Source organism: Myotis davidii, unplaced genomic scaffold (genome assembly GCF_000327345.1).
Source record: "Myotis davidii unplaced genomic scaffold, ASM32734v1 scaffold168, whole genome shotgun sequence".
In the NCBI taxonomy this organism is placed as follows: domain Eukaryota; kingdom Metazoa; phylum Chordata; class Mammalia; order Chiroptera; family Vespertilionidae; genus Myotis; species Myotis davidii.
The window spans coordinates 4,851,425-4,858,049 of NW_006383016.1; the positions used below are offsets into that span (position 1 = coordinate 4,851,425).

The window sequence follows — 6,625 nt, forward strand, 5'->3', positions numbered from 1 at the left end:
TAAGTCCTTCCCAATTTCTATACCTCTCTACTGAATACCCCTGCCCAAAACCCTTCTGATAGGGCCACCCTACACATTCACCACAGTGTCTCTGGTGCACAGAGTCCTAAGTTCATTCAATATCTGGTCCTCACCTACATCATCCCGTCTGTCCATCCCAGCTTCCCTTCATTCTCAGGGGAGTCAATGTTAATGGGACTTTCATCATGCCCACATCTATTCCCAACAGATATATTAATGTCACAAAGAAGGACATTAATGATAAAAGGGGCAACTAAACAAGATGACAGAACTATAAACATATGTATCAAAGTCTGAGCTCCTAGACACACAAAACAAATAGGATTGAAGAAAAAAATAGATGGCAACAGTAATATAGGAGACTCACTACCCCATTTTCAATAATGGACAGAACAACCAGACAAAAGATCAATGAAGAATAAAAGACTTAACACTGCAAAACAATCGGACTTAACAGACATTAAATAGAACACTGCACCCAACAACAGCAGAATACATACTCTTTTTAAATGTACATGCAACATTTTCCAGGCCACAAAACAACTCTTAACAAATTTTTAAAATTGATTTTTAGGGACAGGAAGAGAGAGGGACAGAAACATTATCAATCCTCTGCAACCTTCTCACCCGCCCTGCTGAGGATCGAGCCTGCAACCTGGGCATATGCCCTGACCAGGAATTGAACCTTTTCGTTTATGGGTGGACGCTTAACCACTGAGTCACACCAACCGTGCAAGTCTTTATTAAAGTATATTTTCTGGTCACAATGAAAAGAAACTAGGAATCAACAGGATGAAAACTAAAAATATCCATAAATATGTGGAAATTAACACTTTAAGAAACCAATGGGTTAGAGAACAAATCACAAGGGAAATGAGAAAATACGTTGAGACAAATTAAAACATAACGTTTCAAAACTTATGGGATGCAATGAAACAGTGTCAAGAGGGAAACTTATAGCTATAAATGCTTATGAGAAAAGTCCCCAAATCAAAAACTTACAAGAACTAAGAAATGAAAAACAAAGCTAGCAGAAAGAAGGAAACAATGATCAGAGAGAATAAAATGAAACCAAGATTTGTTTTTTAAAAAGATCAATAAAGTTGGCAAATCTTTGGGTGGATCGATAGAAAAAAAATAGAAGACCCAAATAACTACAATCAGAAACAATTCAGGGGACATTACTATCAATTTTAGAGAAGGAAGACTACTATGAATGATTGTACACCAACAAATTGGATAACCTCCATGAAATGAACACATTCCTAGAAACAAAACCTACCAAGACTGAATTATGAAGAAATAGAAAGTCTGAATAGACCTATTCAGTAATAGTAACAGGACCGAATCAGTAATCAAAAACCTCTCAAAACAAGTCTATCTCAACTTTTAAAAATCATTATTGTTGCAAGTATTACAGATGTCCCCCGTTTTCCCCCATTGACTCCTTATAGCCTGCACCCCCCCTGCCCTAGGCCTTCACCACACTATTGTCTGTGTCCATGGGTTATGCATATCTCTCTATAAAAGCCTAATATGCAAAGTCCCTGTGGGAGTTTGACTGGGAGACCAATCACTTGCTATGATATGCGCTGAGCACCAGGGGGCGCAGAACAAAGGGAAGCCCCAGCCGGCAGTTGGGGAAGAGAGGCCTGACCCTGACCGGCAGCCAGAAGGCCCCCGATCAGTCCTAATTGCCGGGCAGGCCTAGGGACCCTACCCACGCACGAATTTCATGCACTGGGCCTCTAGTATGCATAAAAATTCTTTGGTTTGCCAAAGCCGGTTTGGCTCAGTGGATGGATGTTTCTCTACCATCGATGTTTCTAGCTCTCTATCTCTCTCTCCCTTCCTCTCTATATCAATAAAATATATTTTTTAAAAAAATTCTTTGGTTAATCTCTTCCCGATCGCCCACCACCCCCTTCTCTTTGAGATTCGATAGTCTGTTCCATGCTGCTATGTCTCTGGATCTATTTTAGGTAATCAGATTATATTGCTCATTATATTCCACAAATGAGTGAGATCATGTGATATTTATCTTTCTCCGACCGGCCCCTGGACCAGAAAGCTTCACTGGTGAGTTCTACCAACTATTTTTAAAGAAAGCCAACACCAATTCTTCTCAAACTCTCCCAACGAAATTTAAGAAAAGGGAACACTTCCTAATACACTCAATGAGATTAGCATTACCATGACATCAAAGCCAGACAAAGACTATTAGAAAACTATAGGTCAGAATACTTGATGAACAATGGTGCAAAAATCCTTAGCAAAATACCATCAAATCAATTCAATAACACATTGAAAAATATATACACAACCAAGTGGGGTTTACTCCTGGAATGTAAAGATGGTTCCACACGAAAATCAATGTAATAAACCATATAAGTAAAATGAGGGACAAAACCATAGGACCATCACAAATTTATGCCAAAAAAAAGCAGTTGACAAAATTCAGCATCCTTTCATGATACACTCAACAAGAAACTATCTCATGATAATAAAAGCCCACAGCTATTATCATACGCAATGGTGAAAGACCAGATTTTTCCTCTAAGATTAGAAACAAGAATGTCCACTTTCACTCCTATTCAACACAATATTGGTATTCTAACCAGATGATTAGAGCAAGAAAAAATAAAGAAACAAGATAACCAAATTAGAAAGGAAGAAATAAAGTTATCTATTTTCAGAGACATGATCTTATATGTAGAAAACCTTAAAGAATCAAGCAAGAAAAAGAGAACCATTAGAATTAGTAAATGAATTCAACAACATTGTAGGATACAAAATCAACACACAAAAATCAGCTGCATTTCTACACACTAACAATGAGAAACCTGAAAAGGAAATTAAGAAAATTCCATTTACACTAGAATCAAAAGAATAAATACTCAGAAACAAACTTAACTATAAAAGCCAAAGACTTGTACACTGAAAATTACAAAATGTTGCTAAAAGAAATGAAAGATGCCAATGAAGTGGAAAGACCCTGATTTCATATATTGAAAGACTTAAAATGATTAAGAAGGAAAAAGAAAAAAAACAGTTGGAGTTCTTAAACTTCCTGATTTCAAAACTTACTACATGCCCTGGCCAGGTAGCTCAATTGGTTGGAGGGTTATCCCCATACACTAAAGGTTGCAGGTACTATCCTGGGTTAGGGCACATACAAGAAGGACCAATGAATGCATAAATAAGTGGAACAACAAATCAATATTTCTCTCTCTCTCTCTGAAATCAATAATGCAATTAAAAAACAAAACAAAACAGCATCAAGGTAGCCATATAGAACAATGGAATAAGACAGCTCTTATGTCCAATGATTTTTAACAAGGGTTTCAAATCCCTTCAATGGGGGAAAGAACAGTTTTTTGTTTTTTGGTTAATCCTCACCAGATGATATTTTTTACATATATATATATATATTTTTTTTAGAGAGAATGGAAGGGAGGGAGGAAGGGTAGGAAGAGAGAGAATGACAGTGAGAGACAGTGAAGCATCGATATCAGAGAGAGAAACATTGATGTGAGAAAGACACATTGATTGGTTGCCTCCCGCACTCTGGGATCGAACATGCAACCCAGGTACCTGCCCTTGACTGGGAATTAAACACATAACCCTTTGGTGCGTGGGCTGATGCTCTAACCTCTGAACAACACTGGCCAGGGTAGGGAAGGGCAGTTTTTTCAACAGATGGTGCTGGTAAAACTAGATATCTACATGCATGTGAATGAAGTTGGATCCTTACCTTACACCATCTACAAAAACTACCTCAAAATGGATCAAAGACCTAAATATAAGACCTAAAACTATACAATTCTTAGAAGAAAACACAATGGAAAAGCTTTGTGACATTGGATCTGGCAATGATTTGGATATGACACCACAGGCAACAACAATAAAAATAGATAAACTGGACTTTACCAAAATTAAAAACTTGTGCATTAAATGACACTATCCACAGAGTAAAAAGGCAGCAACCTACAGAATGGGAGAAAATATTGCAAATCTCATTTGACATGAGATTAATATCCAGAATATAGAGAGAACTTCCTACATTGCCCAACTGAATTAAAACATGGGCACATGACTTGAACTGGCATTTCTCTAAAGACATACATATGGACAATAAGCACATGAAAAAATGCTCAACAATAATCTTTATGCAAATTCTTTGGTTAATCTCTCTTTTGGTTAAAACCACAATGAGATACCATTTCACATCCATTAGGATTACTATTATTTACAAGCCGGAAAATAAAAAGTATTGGCAAAGATGTGGAGAAACTGAAACCCTGTGAACTGCTGGTGGGAATGCAAAGTGGTCTAGCCACTATGGAAAAGAGTTTACTGGTTCCTCAAAAAATTAAAAATGTAATTACCATGATCTGGCAATTCCACTTTTGATATTAAAAGCAGGGACATGATGGAGTCAAGATGGTGGAGTAGATAAATCCTGAACTCCCATGAACAAATCAAAATTATTGTTAAATTATAAAACCATCAGACTGAGAACCACCTGAGGATTAGCTGAACAGAATTCCTGTAACTAAGGATATAAAGCAGCAGCCACATCAAGATGGAGAGGAGGGGCAGAGACATGGTGCAGGCAGGTCCCACACCCACAGCGTGGTAATGAATAAATGGAGGAACATCTCAGGTTGCCCCTGAGATGAGAGAAGGATCCAAGCCCCACATAGAGCTCCCCAGCCTGGGTCAACTATGATGGTAAGAGGAGTCCCCTAACATCTGGCTTCAAACACCAGCAGGGATTACATCTGAGAGAGTCAAAGGACAGTGGGAGACCACGACACTGTTCTTAAAGAGTTCATGCACAAACTCACTTGCTCTAAGCTCCAGTGCAGAGACAGCACCTGGGTCATTTGGGGAGGCATTATATTGACTAACTTTACAGTAAGGGCTGGAGGGGCAGGGATCATGGAAACTCTCTCAGGGACAAAAGACCTGGCAGGTGCCACTGTTCCTTTGTTGAGTTCTCCTCCCACCTAATTGGCAAAATCTGTCTCTCTCCATTCACCTGGCCTTGGCATTTCCCTGAGACCCTGCCCCACCCAACCTGTTCTCCTGGCTGGACTCTCTTCCACAGTCCCCAGATCCTCCACACAAGCAGCAAGCCTCAATGTGCACTGCAATCTCTCCCAAACACCCTTGAGCTCAGCTGTATATAATCACACTCACTTTACACTGTAATCTCTTCCAAATATTCTTAAGCTCAGCACAAGTTGTGGCTGCCTCGCCTTGCACTGCAGTGTCTCCCCCAAACCCCTAGAACAAGTGGCAACCAACCACCTCGGCTTGCACTGTAGTTCCTACCAGGTGGCCACAACCTGTCACATGTGATGGCTGGCTTTGGCTCACATTATACCCTCTCCCAAGAGGCTGCAGACCCTACACAACCAGTGGCTGGCCTCAGCTGGTACCAAAATGCCACTAAAATGACTCCTGTTCCATAGGATCAGCCCCCGCACAACAGTGTGCCCCATACCTCTCACCAAGTGGGTCCAGGCCTGGCACTAGCAGCAATCAGCCTTGGTTCACAGCTTGGCCTTGCCTAGGCAACCTTAACCCAGCATAGCCATCTGTAGATTGCTTTGTAGCTCATACCAGGTGGCCCCCAGCAGAATACAGGTGGCAGCTGACCTTGGCCTGCACCTCCCAAAAGGCTCCAGAGCTAGTGCACCCAATGGACAGTTTCAGACCACATCAAAGCACCACCCAACCACCTCCACAAGCAACACACTCAAGGGGTGAACTTGGCAGACATCAGAGCCCTGCTGAATTAAGTCCTGCTCTGTGCCATGAGCCCCTGCACAGCTGATCTTCCACAGAGGTCTGTGGTCATGGTTGCACAGTCCTTATAGCCAACTGGCCTGGGGGTAAATCCCTCCCATTGACATGTCAACAGCAATCAAGGCTCAACTAGAAGAGGAGGGTATACACAGCCCACATTGGGGGTATGAGGGTGCGTATTTTAAGTGCACATCTTGAGTGATCAGGGAGGCTGTGCCACTGGATCCTACAAAACACCTACTATTTAAGGCTACTCTACCAAGCCCGGGAGATGCAGCAGCTCCACCTAATACATAGAAACAAACACAGAGAGGCTGCCAAAATGAGGAAACAAAGAAATATGACCCAAATGAAAGAAGAGAACTAAACTCCAGAAAAAGAACTAAACAAAATGGGAACAAACAACCTACTAGGTGCAGAGTTCAAAACACTGGTTATAAGGATGCTTAATGTACTTAATGAGAAAATACTTCAACAGCATTAAAAAGGACATGGACAGCCAGTCAGTGAAATATAAATACCACATGATCTCACTCATTTATGGAAGGACATTACAAACTGTGGAACAAAAATAGACAGAGGCAAAGAAGCATCGAACAGACTGTTAAACTACAGCGGGAAGGTAGGTAAGAGAGCAACCGAAGGACTTATAGGCATGCATATAAGCATAACCAACAGATGCAAGACACTGGGGGCGAAGGGGCGAGGGCAAGTGCAGGGGGGTAGGGGAAGCCGGAGGGAGGTCAGTAGGGGAAAAAAAAGGAGACATATGTACTACTATTTGCAA

The 6,625-nt window shown here is 41.0% G+C and overlaps 1 protein-coding gene across 1 annotated transcript in view; it reads right to left on the reverse strand.

Moving 5' to 3' along the window:
* MALSU1 (mitochondrial assembly of ribosomal large subunit 1) overlaps positions 1-6,625 on the reverse strand; it is a 16,961-nt gene that overhangs the window by 2,096 nt on the left and 8,240 nt on the right. The window lies entirely within an intron of this gene.